The sequence below is a fragment of the Rhinolophus sinicus genome, chromosome 6, assembly GCF_057876585.1.
Source record: "Rhinolophus sinicus isolate RSI-liver-muscle chromosome 6, RSI-T2T, whole genome shotgun sequence".
Taxonomy (NCBI): Eukaryota; Metazoa; Chordata; class Mammalia; order Chiroptera; family Rhinolophidae; genus Rhinolophus; species Rhinolophus sinicus.
In genome coordinates, this window is record NC_142506.1 from 53,379,080 (window position 1) to 53,403,057 (window position 23,978).

At 38.2% G+C, this 23,978-nt stretch overlaps 1 protein-coding gene, 1 long non-coding RNA gene and 1 pseudogene across 2 annotated transcripts in view; 2 read left to right on the forward strand and 1 right to left on the reverse strand.

Annotated features, from left to right (window-relative positions):
- DRC8 (dynein regulatory complex subunit 8) overlaps positions 1–23,978 on the forward strand; it is a 107,363-nt gene that overhangs the window by 16,220 nt on the left and 67,165 nt on the right. The window lies entirely within an intron of this gene.
- LOC109446953 (large ribosomal subunit protein eL34 pseudogene) lies at positions 455–841 on the forward strand (annotated as a pseudogene).
- LOC148758178 (uncharacterized) lies at positions 1,550–14,269 on the reverse strand. The gene is made up of 3 exons (XR_016021553.1): positions 14,020–14,269; positions 9,384–9,494; positions 1,550–5,156 (listed from the first exon to the last, which is right to left on the reverse strand). It is a non-coding gene; the product is annotated as an uncharacterized LOC148758178 (long non-coding RNA).

Genomic DNA, 23,978 nt, shown 5'->3' on the forward strand with positions numbered 1-23,978 from the left:
AGACTCCAATTATCATTGTCTTGCAAAAGCACTAAATTTATCACCATTTCACATATTTCCTAGACTTGCCAGGTCCTTTTACATCTCCTGTCCCTGCTCGTGAAATGCTTTTCTCCTGCTTTTTTCATCTGAAAAATGTTTATTTGTCTTTCAAGTCTCCATTCACTCTTTCAAGTCTGTAAAACCTACCCAGTGTTCTTCAGGCCTGGTTTTTGCCCCCTCCTATATCACCCTTTCATTGATCAGTGATATTCTTGAGGTGGAGAACCATGTCTTGTCTCTGAATCCCAGCACATGGAAGGGCCTTAGAGGTTCGCAATCAAGGTTATAAAATGAAGAAGACCTGAAATTTAGCCTACCCCTTGCGTCTCAACCAGAACTTTAGTCAGCAGCATTTTAAAAGGATATGTTCAGGCTTTTCCTTTTCTGGAGATGGTGTCTGCAGGCATTCAGAATGGTCCAGGGTTTGACAAACTGTCAGAGGCTGTCCTACAATACAGCTTCTAACAAAACTAGGTTGTCCTGAACCCCTGGTAATAGAATTGTTTACCGTTATACCAAGAAGGTTGGGAAAGCACCCAAATCATGTGGCGTGTGCCCAAGCCGACCTCGTGGAGTTCGTGCTGTGAGACCTAAAGTTCTAATAAGGTTGTCTAAAATGAAAAAACATGTCAGCAGGGACTATAGTGGATCCATGTGTGCTAAATGTATCTATGACAGGATCAAGTGTGCTTTCCTTATCGAGGAGCAGAAAATCGCTGTGAAAGTGTTGAAGGCACAAGCACAAAGTCAGAAAGCTAAATTAAAAAATGAAGCTTTTTTGAGTCATAAAAACAATTAAAAGGCTAAAAAATAAAAAATAAAAGGATATGCTCAGCCTTCTTAATTCAATTTTTGCTTTATCTGTTTGAATATCATTGGACATGTCCCTTCCAAATAGCACAGTTCAGGATGGCTTCTAACTTTGTGCTTCCATCCATAAAATCTGCTTGGTGCTGTTTTGTATAAAACTTTCATCTTTTTTAGGCTTAAACACTTGCTTCACACTGCTATACTAAATATATTATAGTATGTTCTGGAACTTGTTTTCTTCATCCAGCAATAAATCATGGTAACTTTCCAGTTAAAAAAAAAAGTCTATCTCTCTACTTATCCATCTATCTATCTAATCTTATTCTTTCCAATAGCTGCATTGTATTCCTTTGTATGGATATACCATATTTTATTTAACTAATTTGATACTGATGGCTATTGGGGCTATTTCAGATTTTCAAAATAACAACTAACAATACAAATGCAAAGGTCACCTTTTCCTACACATGTTTATATATTTATGTAAATATTTCTGTACAATAAATTCCTACAATCTGGAAGGTCAGAGGGAATGTGCACTTAATTTCAATAGATGTTGCCAAATTGCCTCCTGACCAGTTGATATCATCTAAGGCTACTATATTAAAATAAATATGCAAGAATATTACATCAGAACTTCTACAGTGGTTATCTTTGGGGTACTAAAATGGGGGAAAAACATGGTCTTTCATTTACACCAACATAAATTTCTTTATTATTTGAAGTTTGTCCAATGTATTATGTTTATATTTTTACAAGGTATTTTTAAATAAGAATACCAACAAAGTAAAGAAACAAGAAGATGTCTCAGCAGCAGAAAATCCAGGCTTCATACAAAATAGTCATTCCAAGCAATGCCTTGCGGGAAACAGTGGCAGCTCTAACAACCTGATCATCTTCTTTTCTCCTCTAAAGCAGAAGCTTTTCGCACCCTGCTTTAGTGACCTGTCCATGCTCCTAACTCATTTTCTCAGATTCAGTTTCTAATGTCTTCTCTCTGGTTCATATTCTAAATTCCCCAAGATAAAAGGATCTGGTTAGGTTGGCGAATCACTATTCTATCTGGGTTACTCCTATTGGGTAGGGTTCTTCTATCAGGCCACCTCATGGGCCCACATTCTCCATTTATAGCTCACTGGCTTTGGCTAGAGCTGTTACACAGTCTACTCACTTGTGGCTAAGACGATAGGGTTATATGACACAAAGCAAGGCAACATGCCCAAAGAACACCCACATTTTAGAAGAATATGGACAAGACATATACGTAGCAGGACATGGGCCATCCACTATACTCTCTATTTGGTTTTATACAACTAAAGAGAGAGAGGTTGAGCACAATCAATGGTCATATAATAGCTGTTATTTGTTAAGAAAGCCAGACAAGAACCCATTTTAAAGATGGCCTTGTCAGTGGAGAGGAGGTTCTCTTCGTTGTGTTTTCCAGATGGGTCTGTCTGTGTCCCTGGACCTCCAGGTTGCACTCTGTATACTTAAGATTGACAGAGTAGATTCTAGAAGCAACCTTTCTGTGCTACTTGAAGTGATCTTTTCATTTAAATATGATTGGTGAAAGATAAGCAAACAAACAAACAAAAAAATCAGTGTCATTGCTTTTGAAAGCATAACAAAAGTCACAGTGTTTGTAGAGGTGAAAATGCAGCTGAAATTTTTATAGAATCTGGAATTCCTATAATGCTGTATTCTTAAAATATTTCAAAGCCCAGTCTGTGCACTTATTTTTAAACCTTAAAAGGGAGGTCATTCAAACCCTCTAGAATAAGGGAAAGAAAGTGAAAAATAGGCACATCCCAAAAGACTGTAGGGACATATACTTCCTTTATCACGTTTAACTTAAAAGCAGACATCTTCAGGTCACCAGGAATATTGTAAGTCTTTTCTTGCTGGCAACAGGCCCATCTGTCTTTGAAAACCTATACAAGATGTCTATGTATTTACAATACTTCCAAGCAAGGTAAGGTTCCTATTTCCTGTGGAAGGTATGAGAAGTGACAGTATGGAAGGCAACTTATGACATCGTTTATTTTTCTATGCTTCACAGCAGGAAGACCAATTCACCAAAGTATATCTGGTTGATCTGTTGGGTCAATGAAGTTTTATTACGCAAAGTCTATCACGTATTTTTCATTCTCAGTGTACCATCCACAGTGTCTAATCTTGTACGAGGATTTCCATTTATATTAAGCAAATAGGTATCGGACATCTGTCTTGTGCCAAGCACAGGGTTAGGTACTGGGGTGCCAAAGAAACCAAGATGTATTTCCTACTCTGCAGTTACTCATGTCTAGTAAGGAAAGCAGCCCTGTTAACAACCAACTATAATGCAATGCACTGTGTGCTTATTAGGGCATGTACAGCCTGCCACCTAAACCCAGTTAAAGGAAAATGTACCTTGTTTCACTGATTCTAAGGTGCACATTCATATCTCTGAAATTGAGATACATTTTACAATTGATGGTGTCTCACAATTAGTATTGGAAGGTTTTGTTTTTAATGACACAATATAATGACGCATCTTACAATCAATGGCATCTTCAGTGAAACACATTTGTCATGTCTTAGAGTCACACAGAGATGAGAGAAGAGATTCTCGAATGGGGTCTCTGAGGAATGAGCAGGATTTTTGCTTGGTGGAAAAGCAATAATAAGCTGTGGCAGAATCCACTGACCATGAGCTTCAGAGTCAGAAACCTAAGTCTTAACTTGAGAGATATGGGGCTCTCTGTTGCTTAATAATGAGTGTTATGAGGACAAAAAAATAACAGCTAACCCTCATTTAGTGTGTGCTGTGTGTCTGGCAATGTTCTAAAGGCTTTAAATATATTCATTCATTTAGTCCTCAAAACAAGCCTAAGATACTATTATTATCTCCCTTTCAAAGATAAGGAAGCTGTGGAGGTTAAATAAATTGCCTACAATTACATAGTCAATAAGAAATGAATTAAAACTGAAGCCTCTTGAGACAGCTTTCAGTTACTAACCTGAAGCTCTCAGATGAATGTTCACCAGACACCACTCATTGTGAACTACAATGTATGGCATCTATGTTGGTTATTATTTAATGTAAGGAAGAGGGATTTTCAGGTTGAGGGGAAAGTATGGGCAAAAGTCACAAAATTCAGGAGTTCCTTTCGGCTAAGGATTCTGGGAAGAGAAAGGGTGAGGCAGGGGAGGATGGGGGCTGGAGTATCACTATGCCCCTCTAGCATAGGGAAGCTAGAAAGTCATATTGATGTGAGATTATGAAGATTATGAGATTATAGAGCATTGTGGATTCTGGACTTGATCTTTATAAGCTATACAGAACTGTTATGTATTTTTGAGCGGGGGAGGGACTCTATCATATCTGTCATTTAGAAAGGTGATAGGTAGAAGTGGGGAAGAGGAATTCAAGTGGAGCGTGACTGACAGCAGGGAGAGAAATTAAGAAGCTGACATTTTACTGCAGACAATAGAGGCCCGAACCTGGGATGTGGTAGTGAGGATAAAGTGTTGAGGGTCAGATTGAGAGACATTTTGGATGGAGATCCAAGCCCGCTGAGATGAAGCCAAGAATACCCGCCCTCAAGAGCTCATACAAGGAATGGATGCCTGTCATTCAAGGGCAGGCCAACCAACAGGAGCACAGGGCAGGGATTCAGCATCCATGTACCACCAGGTACACTGGGCTTGTTCACTATGACAACCCATAGATATTGTTTTTTGTTTGTTCGTTTGTTGTGTGTTGTTCTTAATCTGATATGCAGAGCAGTGCTGTAATTGTGACTATATATTTCCTCTGTCTTTCACAAGCCAGCTGGAGTAGTCATGGTGATCTTGTGGCTATTAGGTGATCTTCTGGCTAGTCATGAGATCTTGTGACTATTAGGTGAGTTATGGAAGTTATGGAGTGGAGTGACCTACTTTGGTGGCAAAGACCTCAATTTCCAGAAGAGTCTGGTAAGAAGAGATTCCACTGATAGTCAATAGTAATTGAGTGCCCAGAACATTAGAAAGAGACTAAAGAACTAAGGAAGACGGTGATCCCCTTGGACAGCTGGGGGTCAGAAAAGGAACACCTGAAAAAGTACTTTAAAGAGCACTTCACACAATTGAATGAAAAAATGAACAATGCAGTGCAAACTGTGTGTGGAAAAGCAGCTCCATCTGCCATGTGTGGCCATGGTGTGCACGTTGGTCTGGATGAAACTGGATGGCTCAGTGGCCTGGAAGCCTTGGATATCCCAGATGGGTTGCTGCAGGAGTGGAATGAGGCTAAAGCCAGTTCCTGACAGCTGCTTCAAGGTCTGTGGCCAAAAAAAGAAAAAAAAGAAAAAAAAGGAAAAGAATATCTCAGAAAGAATCTCTGAATGAGGGGGTATAATGTTCACAGTCCTATAATTCTACTCATTAAGTTCTATTCCACCCCCCTCCCCCCCGCCAGGAGCCATGGCTGGTCCCTCATCAAGCTAAAGAGTCCTCTTCTACCATCTGATCCCATAGGGCAGTGAGATAGTGTCATTCTGTGTCACCCTGAACATGTTCTTGCCCTGGCATTGTCCCCAAGACCTTAGCCAAGGTTGCAGGATGCTCCATCAGAAATGTGCCATGCATCACCAGAAGGGTACCAGTCAGGTGGGGTGGGAGCTGGTGGGACTGGGATTCCAGGTAGTGCCCAGCAGACTCCCAGGTAGGGGCCTGACCTGTCAACACCTGAGGGAGCGGGGACAGGCAGTTTCTTTCCCCCCACAATTCAATTTTCCAAGCCGTTCTAAGCACTTCCTGAAGCTACCAGAGAAGATGAGAGGGAAGGCATGACATTTTCTGGGGAACTCGGTCTGCCTAGTCCAGAGCTCTCCAACAGATATATAGTGCAAGCCACATATGTCCTTTAACAAAACTTAGCAGCCACATAACAAAAAGTTAAAAGAAATAGCTGAAAATAGTATTATTTTGACATGTAACCAACATAAACATGTATTAATAAGGGATTTTATTTAGTTCTTTTGTACTAGTCTTCAAATTCCAGGGTGTATTTTACATTTGCATTTCAATTTAAAATAGCTATGTTTTAAGTGTTTGATAGTCACATATGGACATGCACAGACCTTGACACCTACATATGGGGCAGCCAAATGAAACAACCTGAAATCATTTCCTCTGGTTTCCCAGGGCTGAGGCTGGAGTTTTCTCTTTCCCACACCCCACTCTGCATGGGGGTGCCTTATAGCTCCTCAGCCTTTGTACTGGGGCCAGCAGCACTGCATTCCCTCTCCTGTAATTCCCCTCCACTCGATATTTACCAATTTCTGAAAACCTTCTTAAATGACTAAAAGAAAAACAATGTTTTTGTGTTCCCAGATTTGTGATCTCCAGGCCCTTTGGTACAGGATTCAAGGCAGGGTCCCGTCTTGCTCTGGTCTAAAGGCGATATATTGGAGCTTGGCAATATTGTTTCAACTCCTGCGTCAAGCAAAGCTCACCTCCATTTCTACCTATGGATATCTCAGTCATGTGCATCTTCTTGTCTACTTGAGGTAGTTTATGAAGGGTTTTCTGTCAAGTACAAGTAAGAGTCCTAGCTGATACAAGGGCCTAATGTTTCCTTTCAGTGATCTGGGGCTGGATAATCATACAGGGCCCTGTCAGAACCCCTCTGCTGTTGGTGCTATGCTAGCAAGTTACTGTCCAACTGTCAAGTATCCTATGGATTTCTCTAATTGTAGGTAAACGGATACTCACAAATTACCTTTTAAACAAATGTGTCCATTACAAACATTCTGACTTCCACAGCGTTCTTTACTCATTCCAAATGTACGTCAAACCCATCAAACAATTCCTCCAGAGCATCAGTAAAGAACAAAATCTCAGGAATATGAACATACCTTTTAGAAAATGGGATGTTTCTGCACAGTAACAATGAATAATCCAAAAAGGAAGTTAAGAAAACAGTTCCATTTATAATAGCATCAAAAAGATTAAAATACTTAGGACTAAATCTAACCAAGGACCTGAAAGACATACACTAAAAACTACAAAACGTTGTGGAAAGAAATGAAAGAAAACACAAATAAATGGAAAGACAGCCTGTGTTCATGGATTGGAAGACTCAATATTGTTAAGATGTCAATATCAGCCAAAGTGATCTACAGATTCAATGCAATCACTATCAAAGTCCTAATGGCATTTTTTTGCGAAAATAGAGAAAAAATTATAAAATTCATATGGAATCTCAAGGGACCCTGAATAGCCAAAACAACTTAGAAAAAGAATAAAAATGGAAGACTCACACTTCCTGATTTCAAAACAGATTATACAGCTACTTATTACAAATCAAAACAGTGTAGAACTGGAATAAAGGCAAATATATAGACCAATGGAATAGCCTAGAGAGCCCGGAAAGAAACCCTCCTGTATAAGATCAAAAGATCTTTAACGAGGGTGCTGACACCACTCGATGGTGAAAGGAGAGTCTCTTCCACAAACGGTGCTGGGAAAACTGGATATATATTTGCAAAAGAATGAACTTGGAACCTTAGACCACATATAAAAATTAACTCAAAATGGATTAAAGACCCAAAACTGAACTCCTTAAAGAAAACATAAGGGAAAACTTCGTGACATTGGATTTGGCAATGATTTCTTGGATATGGCAAAAGCATAGGCAACAAAAGCAAAATTAGACGATTGGGACTACATCAAACTTCAAAGCTGCTGTGCATCAAAGGACACAATCAACAGAGAAAAGGCAACCTACACAGTGGGAGAAAATATTTGCAAATCATATAATCAGATAAGGGGTTAATATAAAAAATATATAAATAAGTCCTATAACTCAACAATAAAAAAATCAAATAACTCAATTTAAAAAATGGATAAAGGGCTTGAATAGACATTGCTCCAAAGATGATGTACAAACGGCCAACAAGCACATAAAAAGATAGTCAACACCACCAATCATCAGAGAAATGCAAATCAAAACCACAATGAGATATCACCTGATACCCACTGTGATGGCTACTATCAAAAAACCCAGAAAATTATAAGGTTGGTAGTAGGGATGTAGATAAATTAGATGCCTGTGTACTGTTGGTGGGATTCTACTAAACTGGGGCAGCCACTATGGAAACAATATGATAGTTCCTTGAAACGTTACATGTAAAACTACCAGATGGTCCAGCAATCCCACTTCTGGGTATATATCCCAAAATAATTGAAAGCAGGAACTCAAAGAGATATTTGCATGCTCATATGCATAGCATTATTCACAATAGCCAAGAGGTGGCAGCAGCCCAAATGTCCATTGACAGATGAATGGATGAACAAAATATATACATACTATGGAATATTACTCAGCCTTAAAAAGGAAAGAAATCCTGTCACGTGGTATAACATGGATGAACCTTGATGGCATTATGCTAAGTGAAATAAGCCAGTCACAAAAAACCAAATACTGTATAACTCCACTTATATGAGGTATCTAAAGTAGTCAAATTCATACGAACAGAAAGTAGAATGATGATTACCAGGTGCTGGGAAAATGAGGAAAACAGGACTTGTTTGATGGGTATAGAGTTTCAGTTCTGCAAGATGCAAAAATTCTGGAGATATGTTTTACAACGATGTGAATATTCTTTACTGAACTGTACACTTAAAAATAGTTAAGATGGTAAATTAAAAAAAAAATGGATGTAGTCTGGCCTTTTTCTTTTCTTAATGCACCTGTGATTCATTAAGACATATTCTTCCATGAGCAATGTTACCTTCTATTCAAGCAGCGGAGATACACAGAATCATCAATTCAGGGTCATGATCTGAGTTTTTTTAGGAAAAATCTTTTTATAGGTAGAAAGACAGGCTGATGCCTTCTTTTTCATTATTTATTATACAACCGATGTCTTTTTGTAACCTAATCTTAGAGTAACGTCAGACTCAAAAGGAAGGGATTACACAGGGTGTGAGTAACAGGAAGAGTTCATTGAGGGCCATTTTGGGGGCTGCTTAACACACTACTAGACTATTATTTTAAAGTTAGAACCACATAATTCTGTGCTTACCATGTTTTTCACCAGACCTTTTATTAGATACTTTAAATAACCATTTCTTCCCATTTTACAGCTGAGGTTTTTCCCATTTTACAGCTGAGTGGATTGTGTAATTTGTTCAGGGTCACAGAGCAGTAACCATAAGATCAATTTTATGTTCCCACTCGCAGGTCTTAAACTATTAGTAGTTTCATCGCAGAGAGTATCTTTTAATTACTGTTACATGTAAAGCATCTTTTTACTTAACATTTATGGAAAAATCAAAGGTGTGCTTTATGGCACTATTAAATAATGGGTTTTGGAGAAATTTGTTTTTTTATACTGTTACCTGTAAATTTACTCTTCTTCATGTTACAATTGCTTTATCTGAATCAGAATCCAAACAAGATACACACATTGCATTTGGTTGTTACACCTCTTAAATTTCTGTTGGTCTAAGTTGCTCTCCTTTCTGCTTCCCTACTGATTTTTTTAATGCCATTGACTTACGGAAGATACCGGTTTAGTTGTCCTATACAATATCCTATATTTTGAATTTGCTTGTTTTGTTCCTCCTGGTGTAATTTAACTCATTATTCCATTATCTCCTCCATATCCCACCTGTAAACGAAAGGTAGCTTTAGAAGCTTGATTAGATTCAGGTTCAATTTCTTTGGTGAGGTTATATTATTGGTGGTATAGCCATTGGTAATTTAATATAAATTCCTACAAAATTAGTGGAATAGACTTTGGTAATTTAATATAAACTCGAGCAATGTTGCATTATTCCAGGAAGCTTTTGGGATCTCTTAAAGGTCCACTGTGATAGGGCATAAAAAGGGCCCTATCACATAAAGTCCAGCCACTAGCTTCAACCTTTTTTTCTGCTTTTTGTTACTGTTGGCCAGCATTGGTTACCTATTTTTGTCATTGTGTAAAGCAGAGATAATAATCTGAGGCCTAGCTGAATATGGAATGTACAGTAAGGAATGAGTAGGTATGTATCCTTCTAGTTCTTGGTTGCAAGCAACAGAAACGAACTTTGCCTAACTAATTAAAAGTACTGTATTAAAGAGATATAGGATGGGTTATAGAATCTGTAGGTAAGCTGGAGAACCAGATTAAGAAAGAAAAAAACAATGGAAACCTTAGGAAACTAAGCAGAAGTACCCCAAAACAGGGTCACCCCACAGGAACCTACGGGATGACAAGCTACTTACTGCTCTGCTTCCTCTACGAGCATCGGGCACTCCTGCCATCTGTTGCCCCTAGACCCTGCTCAATGAATGAATTCTAAGCCATCCCTTTGTCTTTTTGCCATTTGCTTAAAATTCAGACTTCTAGGCAGGAGCTACTAATTTACCATCCTGCTCATGTGTCTACACCCTGCTCCGAGAGGGTTGGAAAAGGGAGTATATGGACACTTTGGCATCCCTAGGGTGACACTTGGTCTCCCCTTAAGACTCATAAAATGGGGGATTGTTCCTAATCGGAAGGGGGTTTGAAGCTGTGTAGCCAAAAACCTGACAAATATCCATTGCACAGGATGAATTAGATGGACGGGTGGACCTGTTCAAAGGATAGGTGAATAGGAAATCACTGAGGAGAAGGCAGGTTTTCCAACATACCTGCAGTCAAGGTTTTAGGTTAACCATCTACATCTGGTGATCTGTAATGGTTTTCTGGGTCAAAGAATTTTATGTTTCTGACAAGATCCCAGATAATTCTAGTGTTGCTGGTCTTGGGTCCATACTCTGAGAACCACTCATTTAGGTTTCCAGATCAATCACTCTCTTGTGGAGATATGTGTGAAATTTATAACGTGTGATTCAAGTTGCAGATGAACAGGTGGGTGAGATAAGCTTTGAGGGTTCTTCAAATGCTGTGAATCTATAATCCGGTAGTATCCGGTAAATATAATTTCTTTTCCATACACGATTCAAGTTCTCAAAGATGGCTATCATGCTTCCCAAAATTACTTTTCTCTAGACTGAAATCCCTGGTACCATCACTATTCTTCATGTGTCACAGATTTAATTCTGTTCATCACCCTGGTCACTTCTCCTATAGATTCTCTTCACATTGCTATTGCCCCCTTTAACACGAGGGACCCAGAGTTTGAAACATATTCCAGATAGAGTCTGACTATTATACAGCAAACACAAGAAATACTCGTACTCTCCCTTATTTTGTTCCCCAATTGTCTATTAATTTCATCTAGTTGCTGTATCATATTCTTAGCCTCATTTTAAGGTTCTTACCCATGAAAGTGTAAACCTTCCTCCCTCCCTCCCTGCCTTGCATCCTTTTGTTTTTTTCCTTCTCTTTCTTTCTTTCTCTCACACTTCAAGCCTTAATGCCCATATCTTCTCATGGTAAAATTGACTGTGGAAGCCTGAGTTTAGCATATAACATTTATCCTTGTTACATTTCATTGTTTTAGCCTTGACCTATCACATTTTCCTATTATGATATTTAAATCTTAAATTTGATATAATTATTGTGACTTGAAACTTTGTAACAGCTAAAGATATGATCAGCACAATGCAAATATTCTTATTCATTTACTAAATTCTTCAATAGGTATTTGTATGTCCTATCGTATTATAGGCATTGCTCTGGTCCTAAGCATTAATAAAATGTTAATCAGAACAGAGGCAAGGACAGAGCCCTACTGTAGCTACTCCCAGGAATATCCCAGCTGCTAATCAACACTTTGAAGGATATGGTTATTTTATCCATGATCACTTCACCTAAGTCTATTTTCACCTCATTTCCCTGATTATATTTTGTTTACAAATGTGTCTTCAGGCTTCTGGCATGCGCCTTGATGTAATGAGCTCCACACTGTCAAGCATCCCACCCATTTTCTAGACTAGGAGATTCTGTTTCAACCAACATTGTGGGCAATGACGCGGGTTATTAGAATGAGCTGCACACCCCAGCTTTGCACTTGCTGCTGTGAACCTGCGGCAAGTCCTTCCGTTCTCAGAGCTTCTGTTTCCTCGTGTCCAAAGAGGGTAACAAACCCAGTCTTGCAAGGCTGTTGTGAGGATTAGATGTAATACACTTTCAGTGTCCAGAACATGCTACTGTTTGGACCTGGTACATGAAAACATAGTAGGAGGAGAAGGATTTCCAGTGAGGGAAAATTAGATTTTTTTCAAGTCCTATATAAATTCATGACAAGCTTTGATTCAGGGATTTGCCAATCAGAGAATTAAACAGTATATACAAGGATTATTATCAAATAATTAAAAATATTTTATTATCATCATTAACTTCAGTGAAACTAGTTTTCTACTTCAATGAAACTAGAGGTCATTTTGGTTATTTCCTTCATAATCTGTAGCAGAATTTACTTCATGATCATTATTGTATAAATATGCAATTGAAGACTTTCCCAAGGATCAGAGAAAAATAAGCAAATTTTATTTTGTCTGGACTTCATATGTAAAATAAGGACTTTGTGTAGGATTATGAAAGGATTACATGCTATGACATTTTTCTGGTTAGTCTAAGAGGAAGGTAACAAGACATTAATCAAAGAATATACATATTTGAAAATTTTTTTTTTGTTTAAAGTAGAGGGAAAAAAGCTGGTAACTGTATCTCAGGAGGGATATTAGGTGGGTACAGGGCAGAGAAGGAGGGATAAAGACTGCCTTTTTATTATGCAGCCTTTGTACCTTTTGAATTTCATACCATGTGCATATATTACTGATTCAAAAAATAGTTAATCCTTTTTAAGTAGCGGAGAAAGAATTTTAAATAACACTATCCTTTTCACTGAGAGCTTCTTTTTATAAAATCTCAAAGCTTTGATAACAAAGAAGCCAGACTAATTCCCTGAAAAGTTCCATTCAGCTTTGATAATGTATATAAGTTAAACCACTTAAATGAACCACATTAAAATAGATTTATTTTAGAACAACTTCTAAACTCTGCCTGCTGGGCATTCAAATGAACATTAAATTATTTCTGCCAAGATATGTGATCCATTGCAAAAGCTTTACTAAGAACATTGAATTTTTACACATGGACACTTTTAATATATAATATGCAGGACAGTAAACTCCATCTAGATGTTAAAATATCAAAAATGATTTTTTTCAAAATATTTTGGGCAACTGTATAACTTTTATGTCTAAAACTTTTTTGGGGTTATATATTTGATTTTTGCTGACAAAATTGTAGCATATGAAAAATCAACAATTTACATAAACCCGGACTGCCTGTTTAAAGGCAAATAAAATAACAGTTTTCCAAACAAACTTGTGCACAAGAGAGATATGAAAAATACCAACCATCTCCAAGGACTACTTAGATCATTTACTTTTATGGCACAAGAGGAAAGCCAGTCAGTTTGTAAAATTTCATGCAAAAATACTTGTTTAGAAAATGCGTAAGTCTTGAGGTATTAGCATCATTGAAATCTGCATTGTCCCAGCAACTGCTATGAAGTAGACACTGAGACAGAGATCTGTATTAGGTGATTCAGGAAATACCAGGAAAATGAAATGCAAAATCTTTGTGCTTGAAGAATGAATAAATACCTGAGGATACAATAACTCCTTGAGAAAGTCTATAAGAACCTACAAAGCACCAGAACCAGACAATCAAAATTACATTCTGTGAATATTTCTAAAAATTATATTGTATCACAGAAGACACGGATTATCAGTGGATATTCCATAATATCCATAATAATATCCGTGATAATCACTGATAATCCATGTCTTCTGTATACAGTGCAAGGTGTCATAATTTCTTTTTCAGTTCAGATAACCAGAAGAAAATGATTTGGTTCTAGTAATCGTCATATAAAAGTTTTTTAAAAGCTACATATGAAATTTAACACTAAGCAAACATAGTGGGGAGAAATCTTCCTTCTAATTTACCTGGTGCAATGAATGGTATTATCCCCGTTGTGAAGTTCCTGGCATAATTACAAATATTCAGTAAATGTAAGACCTCTTCCGTCCTTCCTTACCAACCTCGGCAGCCCTGTCTCCTATCTCCTGCCGCAAACTAGAGGAACTACTGTATATTAAAGTCTCCTAACAGGGCAGTCCAATAGCAGATAGCAGAGAAGACCTGATTTCAGGAGCAACTTGAGCAGGAGTAGACAGACCCAACCTGTTACCTCTGTTGGCATTCAGGGAAAAGTCAAAGTCCCAAGATGGAACTTCAGACCACCCAGAAAAGCACCACTGGCCCTTGATCCAGAAAGCATCTAGTTGGTCTCCCGGAGAATGTTACAGGCAGTCTGAAATCTTCACCAAGTGGTTTTAACCCAGACCGGTTGGATGCAGACGTGACAAGGTTTTCCCTTGTAGGTGTGTGTGTGTGCATTGCTGCTGCTTCACAAGCTTGGCTGAGACCAAGCAGGCAAACACACACCCGCCCAATGCTAAATATTCTGTTAAACAATTACCAGAACTCACTCATGAGGTTCCAGCAGATATGTGAGGGCTCCCAGGGGCAAAAGGCCCCAACGGAAAGGTCTGGCAGTTATTCAAACGCCGCATTGGGTTTTGCAGCACTTTGCAGCCACTCAAATGGAAACGGCCTGCGTCAGAGTTCTAGAAGCAGTGGAGTGATCCTTGAACTAACACGGGTCCTCCAAGTCTTTGATCTTTCCTTTTCCAGGACCTGAAGAAACTCCGAACAATAAAAAATATTGAGTACCCTGTCGTGTGCTGCTGCTTTCTGCCAGCCGCTATAGAAGTGCCCCATACACCACACCAACCCCACAGTTCTTCATAATACCGTGCGAGGAAGTATTGTGCTCATTCTGTAAATGAAAAAGCTGAGGCTCAGAGAGGTTAGGGAATTTGCCGAACTTCATAGAGCTAGCAAGTGGCAGAGATAGGGTCTACACTCAGGACTGACTGGCGTTAATATCCACGCTTCTTCTACTTGGTACACAGCTCTGTGGTTATATGTGGAGTTACAATGTGCTCGGTAACACAAAAGGTCTCTAGCAACACATTGTTTTTTGTTTTCTTTGGTTTTTTTAGTATTAAATGAGAAAGTACACGAAAGCACATAGCTGTTGCCTGACATACCGGAGGAACTCAGTAAATGTTTATTTATTTATTTTAAAACCATCACTAGCTTACATCCTGGAACATGTGCCGTGGAGTGATGTAGGCACAGAAAGATCTTCTATAGGGCTTTAAATGGGGACAACTATTATATATTTAAAAATAGCAACACTCACATGGTTCCACAGTAAGTCAGTTGGCCAAATTAAAAATAGATTCTAAACATAGCAAGAGCAGAAATTCAATCTAAGATACCAAGCCATGGAAAGCAATGACAGCGGTTGCAACAAAAAAAGAAGAGCATGCATAAACTGATTAGGCATTTGTATAAAATTGTTCACCTCCATTTCAGATTCTGTCTATCCCTTCTCTACAGCAGAAAATACATGTGCAAATCAATAACTAGGATGACACATCCCTATTTATTTGTCTGCAGTCGCATCATTTTAGAAACCTATCACTTTGGAGGCTTCAGTACTTACTAACACATACTAGATACACTGCAACAATATGCATTTCCTTCAAATCTTTAGGTGGAGGAAAGAGGACAGTTAATGTTTAAAATGTTTGGGGTACAGATGCACACACATGACTAGACTGTACATAACTAGGAAGGATGGGGGACAGAAGCTACATTCATAGTAACTTCCCTCTGTGCCCACTAAATTTACAGTGGCAGACTTAGAAAGTTGGGTTACTAATACTCTGTCTTTCTGTCATTGGAAACCCTGGGAGCTGGCATGCCACATAAAAACTTCAATCACCATGCCAAGAACTCAGTCCCCAGAACCACAGCGGCTTTCAGGAGAAGGGATGGAGCTTAGCTTTTTCTTTAGTCTTGACTTTTAAAACGTTGTGTGGAGCACTCACTGAGTCTTCTTGCATTTGCCAGGGTCCTCCAGCTGTGGGCATGCTTCCTTGGGGAGGAAGCCGTGAAATCTGTGTCCTTAAATCACATAATCTTAGTCCATGAACTTAAAGAAGAGAATGACAGATGAATGTAGATTATAAATTGAAGTAATGGGTCATCACATCAAGCAAACCTTTCCATAAAAACACAAATGCAAAAACAGATACATTTGAGGAATGAATTGTTTGGGTACCATAGAAAAGATTTTTTAAAACTTACAAAAGGACTCACCATAAAATTGATTTATAAATTTAGGAGCAATAACCTTTCTTCTTAAAAAAAAAGTGTGAAAGAGGTTTATTTGTAAACTGTGATGCAAAATAGAACTATTAGGGACAAAAAAACACAGGAGAATGGTTAATAGTACAGGTTTTGGAGTCAGGCTACCTGAGTTCATATCTCAATTTGGTCAATTCAAACCGTGGGTCTCTAGACAAGGAATTTCATTTCTCTGGGCCACAGTTTCCTAAAATGTCAAGTGGGGAAAATCATGATAAATACCTCATAGGATCCTCGTATTAAAGTCTTATGTACTAGCTATGGGCCTAGCACAGTAGGATTCTAAATATTAGCTATTATCATTTTATAAAAGTAACAGAGGCAATAGATATTACTAAATATCTGAGAAAAGCAGATTACTATAATTGAGTACTGATTTTTGCCAAGAGCAAAGAGAAAAATGATTTTAGTTTCTGGCAAAGCAACAGTAAACATTCATCAGTGAGGACTATCCAAAATTACATAGGAGGTTATTAAATGGACCTTTCAGTGTAGGTCATTGCATGGAATAAAAGGTAACTTTAATGGCAGTTTTGCACACCACAGAAATAATTGTTCAAGTGAGGTGACTTCTGAAAAAATTTCATCTGAAGCAGAACTGGATCATGGTTCATTCATAATTAACTTACCTCAGTTTTTGGTTCAACAAGTATTTGTTTCAGGCATTGGGCAAAGGTATATGGTTTATGAAGACGAATAAGACTTGCTACTCTTCTTGTCCTTGTATGTTCCACATGTGGATTAAAAAAGAGCCACACGTGTTAGATACTTGAGGTGAGAGAAGAAAACGTTATGTAAAAATGAGAGTCAAATGTCTCCTCTTCTCCTAAATGGAAGGCCAGTTCAGTTGGTGCCATGGGAAATGGGGTTGTCTGCCAACGGAATCATTACAGCATCTTACTTGAGAGCTAGGAATTAGCTCCAACACCAGGATAAGGTCATGGTTAGTATGTCAAGTTACATGCTGTAGAATATGAGGAAATTGTTAGTCTGAAAAACTTTAAGATAGCTTTAATCAGCCCTTCTCTTTATTCACAAATTGGCCCTATGGACTTTGTCTAATTTCCAGAACTATTGAAGGTATTTTGGAATTAGATTTAATTACTCTTCTTCTGTGCTCCCTAACCTCTGGGCATTTCTCTAAAATAATCCTTTTCTTATTGTACTGTCTTGCCCCTGTAAATTCTAAGGTACCTACTCATTAATTGAGTCAAATTATTTAGAAAGTCTAGGTTAAAAAGAAGAGTTCTGACATAGACACAGACAATAGTTCAGTGGTTACCAGAGGGTGAGGGGGGAGGTGGGTGATAGATGAGGGTAAAGGGGGATCAAATATATGGTGATGGAAGGTGAACTGACTCTGGGTGGTGAACACACAATGTGATATATAGATGATATATTACAGAATTGTACACTTGAAACCTATGTAATTTTACTAACCATTGTCACCCCAATACATTTTAATTAAAAAAATAACAAAAACGGAAGAGTTCTGGGACACAGCGCTGTTTGACACAATTTCTTGAATGGACTGGTATATTAATTAATCTAGTGTTTTCCAAACTTTATTCAGTTACCCTTTACTTCTGGTTTTTCTCATATCCATGTTACTTATACTATTAGATAATATTTTCTCTGATTTGACATAAATTGACTAATTTTTAAAATTTAGTCTCATCTTACACAATGATATTTGTGAAATCATAGGTTCGAGTTACTAGATTTTCATTTTCTTCTTTTTAATTTTTATTTTTTCAACTGACTAGATTTTCAAAATGCACATTAAAGCTCTGCCATGTGAAGATATAATAAGAAGTAGGCAGTCTGCAACCTGGAAGAGGGATCTCATCAGAACCAGACCATGCTGGCACCGTGATCTCAGACTTCCAGCCTCTAGAACTGCAAGAAATAAATTTCTGTTGTTTATTCTTTAAAAAATACACATTAAAATTAAAAACAGAACTCTCTGAGTTAAAAAAAAAATTACGAGCCACCTAAAATAGTCTCCCACTCACTTTGGGAACAAGGGTAGTAAATCAATGAAATTTTGAACTCGAAAGGCTTCTTTTTTCTAATCCAAACCAGAGCTCCACAGAGGGTAAGAGACTCAGCCAAAGTCACCAGCCGAAGGAAGAGTTAGGAGTAGAACCTTGGTCTACAGTTTAATGTTATAAGTTTAGTTCTTTCTTTACAAACGTGCCCCTCACAGCTGAATAGCTATTTAAATATGAGGATTCTTACCAAATAAAATAATTTTTGTCTGGTTGTAAATGGTACTGAAGTTCTGCTGTCAGTAGCTAACAGATCCAACTGCTTAAGATCACTAGAATATTTATTTTCTTATTTGCTAAACCAATAGCTGTTGCCAATTATTTAAATGTAATAGAATAAAAACAATAGGATTACATTAATGTAAGATGTTAATAATAGGGGAAGCCATGTGTGTGGGAGGGAGCTGGAAAAATGTATATGGGAACACTGCTTTTTGCTTAATTTTTCTGTAAAAGTAAAACTGCTGTAAAAAGTCTATTAATGAAAACAAACAAAGAATGCTGTTGAGACATAGTCCTGTTTAAAACTGAAATTATATTTAGCTGATAACTTGTTTTAATAGTGTTTGCTATGGATTCTGAAGAAGCATTATTTGCCAGGATAGCACAAGCCTGGATGGACAGACAAGAGAGTACAGCAGACTTGAGTGGCATGTAGGTGTATGAGGTGTAATAAAAAAATATGGTGAATGTTTTAAATTAAAACAAAAAAATCATTATAGTAAAAGACACTTTGCCATTAATCCCCCTCAAAATACTCCCCCTCACTACGAACACACTTATCCCATCATTCTTGCCACTTTCCAGAGCAGTTCTGGAAGTCCTCTTTTGTGAGTATCTTTAGTTGCGCTGTTGTGGATGCCTCAATGTCCTGAAGCATTTTGACTTTGGGGAAGAGCCAGAAGTCACACAGTGCCAGATCCGGTGAATAAGGTGGATGAGGACACACTATAATATTTTTATTTGAGAGAAATTGCCATATACCAGAAGCGATGTCTGACACGGAGTGTTGTCATGAAAGAGGATGAAGTAAAGTCATTCATGAAAGAGACTTCCAGAACTGCTTCAGAATGTGGCAAGAATGATGGGATAAGTGTGTTCGAAGTGAGGGAGAGTGTTTTGAGGGGAATTAATGGCAATGTGTCTTTTACTGTAATAATTTTTTTTAAAAATTTAAATATTCACCATATCTTTTGATCACACCTTGTATCGACCCTGGATTGGAAATCAAACTTGCCTTTTAATATTACAAAGATAGTGGTCCTACTTAACAGGTTTGATCCTCAAATTCTATTCTATTGTTACTAGGTAAGTAATACTTAATGGAAAAGGTCATGATTATCATCTTAAGATTTTAAAGTCTAAGTATTATCAAGTGGTAAAAATGTTATATCCATTTTAAAGGAATGGAAACATATAGGTCTAATAAACTCCAGCAACAGATATTCCTAAATAACATCTAAGCAAAAATAGAAATAAAATTCAGTATTCTAGGACCCTGGCTCTCCCATCATGCTTAAAGTGACAATTCTTTTAAAAATACTTAATACAAAGAAAGACAGGGTCACAGTCTTTGGGGCATTCACATTTTAAAGAGAAGGGAATTAAAAAGAAGATACATAGAAACGTTCATTGTGTATAGGCATAGTTATTTAAAATCATTTGCGGGGGGTGTTATATCTGTGGGCATTAATTTAAAACATAATTATTAAATTCTTAGTTATAGCTGTGTTTTTTTTTTTCCCATGAAAAGCATTGTTGTACCATTAGGGCAAATACAATACATAGCTCTCTCCCCTATGAGATTAGCTACAATTAGTACTAAATTTCTAGTTAATATTCTATTTAGTTAAAGCTCTATGAATTCAAAGACCTTGAGATCTACTGAAGGCACTGAAATAAAACACCCTAGTGAGTAGATTTAGTTAAGATTTGAGTACTTAATTCCTTGCTCCTTACAAATAGGTGTAACCCCCCACTTACCTCCTGGAGAAAAGCACCGTTTGTCTAACCTGATGACACACTTCATGGTGTTCTGTTTAACAGATAATTGATCCCATATTGTAGATACAAACCACTGTTCGGTATGCTGTGGTTATGATAAAGGCATAGTATACACTATACATCATTTAAAGGAGAAAATAGCTTTAGGGGGTGGGTTTTTCAGTTTTGTGGGTCAATAATTTCATAAACTTTGGAACCAAAAAAACCCCCAAGCCCCCAGAACTGCTAGCTTAAAATTACCAGTTCTAAAAGTATTTTAGCAACTAGAGAGCAGCTCTCAGCTATCAGGTTTGTAGACTTCCTGTTGTGCCAATAGACTGTCCATACAGACTTCGTAAATATTCTCTGAATACCGAGTGAAAGGTCCTTCTCCAAGAATGGAGCGCGGGGGTGGGGTGGGGGGGGCTAAAAAGAACAAGACCCCTCCCCCCACCACCTTCCAGGAGTTTGTACCTGCCTTCCTTTTATTACCTGGTGAGGAAGGATTGTGAATATGTAAGAAGAAATGAGGAAATGAGAGGGAATAGAGAACTAGTTAAACCCTTCACCAGTTAACCAGTTTTCCCTTGGCTCTCCACTACCTGACCCTCACTCCCTGTGCATAAATGACTCTCCCTCTCCATCCAAGCCTTCCTAAAAATAACTTCCTTTCTAACCTCTCTCTCCTGTCATCACTATTCACTCCAATCTCACACCTTCCTTTCCCTTCTTGAAAATATAGCTGTAGCTGACCTGAAAAAAACAAAAAACAACAACAAAGTATAATGAAAATCAACCCAGCAAAACCTGTGACGATTTTTGATCTTCGTATGTTTGTGTTATTTGGCTTTGTGATGGCCTCTGTTGGGGGAGGGGTTACAGATCCCTGTTCTAGGGCAGTTACTGGGTAATGTGGAACTTTATTAATATCAAGGAGTTAGCTTCCAAGTCACATGAATATTTAGTCTCATCTGTTAGTCACAGGCATTTTATTCAGTGTAAATGGACATGATCACAGGCCAGGCCTACAGAATCAAGGTGAGGCACGGCACTGAGCTATTTCCCCCTCAATTCTAAAGCTGCAAAGGGTACTGGAATTGTCTGTAATGTGAAATAATATTACAAATGTACTTTTTATTATCTGTTTGGTGATTATAGGTTGCAATTAAAAAGTCCATCTGTAATATATCTGTAACTATATATTGATCCCCGTAGGCCATTTTTCTTTTGTCCTGTAAGAGCCACATGGACTGTCATTAATTTGTGTAAACTCTGGGAAGGAAAACTAATTGTTGGTACAGGAGGGGAGAAGGAAGAGCCACATGTACCTGGCACACTCTCTTACCGTCTTAGACAGACTCAAGAACTTTATGAATCAGGAACGACATCTGTAAACATTTTCTAAGAGTTCAGGATGTTTATAACATCCTCATTTGTTAATTTTATTATCCTGTCACTTTAGGTCATCAGTGAAACCCTTGAAATTTAAAAAATGCCCACATGGTTGTATTCGAGGATAGCAAGGAGAGTGGAGCTAGAGAGGGATGCTCCGGCCCCCTTCAGAGTCTCCCTCCTCAGCCCCCTGAATGGACAAGGCCTCCTTTGAGAGACAGGAGAGCAGGCCGAAGCCTTGGGTCTTGGTGCAAGAAGAAAATGAAAAATGCAGAATAAGATTCTGAGGCAGAATCTCAGGAGAGACTTTGGGGCTCAGCAGGAGAAAAGCCACATTTCCTCACATAGAAGCACTTTGGGAATGTTAACTCTTGGTTTCTTCATCTTTAATATGGGCTTCGTATTAGTATCCTTCTTATAGGCTTATTTTGATGATTAAGTAAGGTAGTCCGTGTAAAATGCTTGGCATAGTTCCTAGAAAATAGTAAATGCTCCGACTAGTATCACTATTGGTCCTAGGGCCGTAAGAGAGTCACATAGCCATAGGCCAAAGAAATTAAATCAGGCCAGAAGGCAAGCGAGAAGTATAGGTTGCCTCTATATCCCAAATGGTCAATCTCCTTATCTCCATGTAACCTCCATGTAAACTCAGATGGGGAAACTGAGGTTACAGAGAAGAAACAACATATCCAAAGTCATATAGCTAACGAGCAAAGGACTGAGGTTGAATTCTGGGTCCCTTTATCTCCTAAGACTATTTGCTTGATTCTTCTACACAGCATTATCTCCTAACATAAATGTTAACATAAATGAAACTTAATTTCAAAAATTGCTTTTTGAAGCAGGAACTAAAAAATCATCCCAAAGCCAATTACCAGCATAATTCTACACTTTTTCTCTATTTTCCCACGTAAACAGGAAGAGGTCATGTGAACAGCCATAAACATTTATTGACTCTCTGGGTCAGCTCCCACCCTTTACCTTTCAAGTCTTATTGTCAATGAATAAAGAGCAGACTCACCAAAAGTTGCTTAGCAATGAGTGTCCCTGCAAAGTGCTCCTTAGGACAGGAAATGTTTAAGTAATGAATTAAACAGTGGCTTGCTGTGGCGATGTGTGTTTTTAAAGGAATCAGAAAGAAACATGTGTTTTTGACAGAAATAGGGCCCAGAGTGTGATTTTTCCAAATGTTTTCAAGATTGTGGATTCATGTAAGATTTACTTGCAAGCTGCTCCCCGTGCTGCAGTTTCAGCTTTCTGCTCTGGGTCTCCCCGAAAAGCCTGAAGGAGCTGTGGCACTGAAAATGCTATTGTCCAGGGCCAAGAATTTAACACAACCCCGTCAACCCCATTGAGGCCTGAAATCTCCATGTGAAGGAAAGTGAGAAGGAAAGAGAAGGTAAGCAGACCACTGGATCATGGTGGACAAGTGAGTTTCACCTCCTCTCCTGCCATCCAGACGCCAGGCCTTTAACTCTGTCTGGTCAAACAAGGACAAAGGGCATGCCATCATCTGGTTCCCTTCAAGTCCCTAAGAGGCTCTGCCAGTTGTTTTAGTTGATGTTTTGAAGCAGTAAAAAAAAAATAAAAAAAATAAAAAAAAATAGTAGGGGCGGAAGTTGACATATTCTGCCCAGAATTTTTGTCCTTAACATTCTTCTTAAAATATTCAGTTTACGAAATAGGATAGAACAATGTTATCTTGTATTTATAAAGAAGCAGTATAGCACTAAACGGGGATACTGGTATCAGCCTTATAAGGATTAAAAGAGATAATGTGTACAAAGTACTCTTCTGAGTTATTTTTGTTATTATAACTGTAATGAAACCCAACTGTTATTCTGTTGTATTCTGATAAGGTTTTCCCTTTGAGATCATAGGGTAAGGCTACTCGCACTCTGGGTAGGTGTAGAGAGTCTTCCTTGAGGGGCTGGGCATTCTTGGTGTGAATTATCCAGGGAAGGGCTGTATCCTCAGTTAGAAAACGGGAATCAGACCAGAGAAGCAATTCCCTCCCTCTTATTTTGCTGGGTCTAGAGCTCAAGGATTCTAGATATGCTTAAGGTCACTCCTGCTTGGTAAAGTTTAAAAATGGCTAGATGGAAACCAGGAAGGGGCCACACACTGAAGATGGTGACCTCTGTCATGTAAACTAGATCTTGTCACGTAGGCAGCAGATTCCAGAAGTGAAGACCGCGACGCCTGGAGTCAGACCACCTCCCACTGTGTAGCTGAAGCATTGGAAAAGCAAATTCTCCAAGTGGAATCTGAATCTCAGGAAAGAAGTTGGGCTTTGACCTTTAAGTGCTCATTCCTACGTGGAAGTGGAGTTTATTTCATTTAACGAGAGCAAATTTCCTTGCAGGTTCTTTTCAAAACTTCCGGTTACATCTATTGAGTCTCTTGAAAACATTAAGATAGGTAGTTTGGACATTGCTGT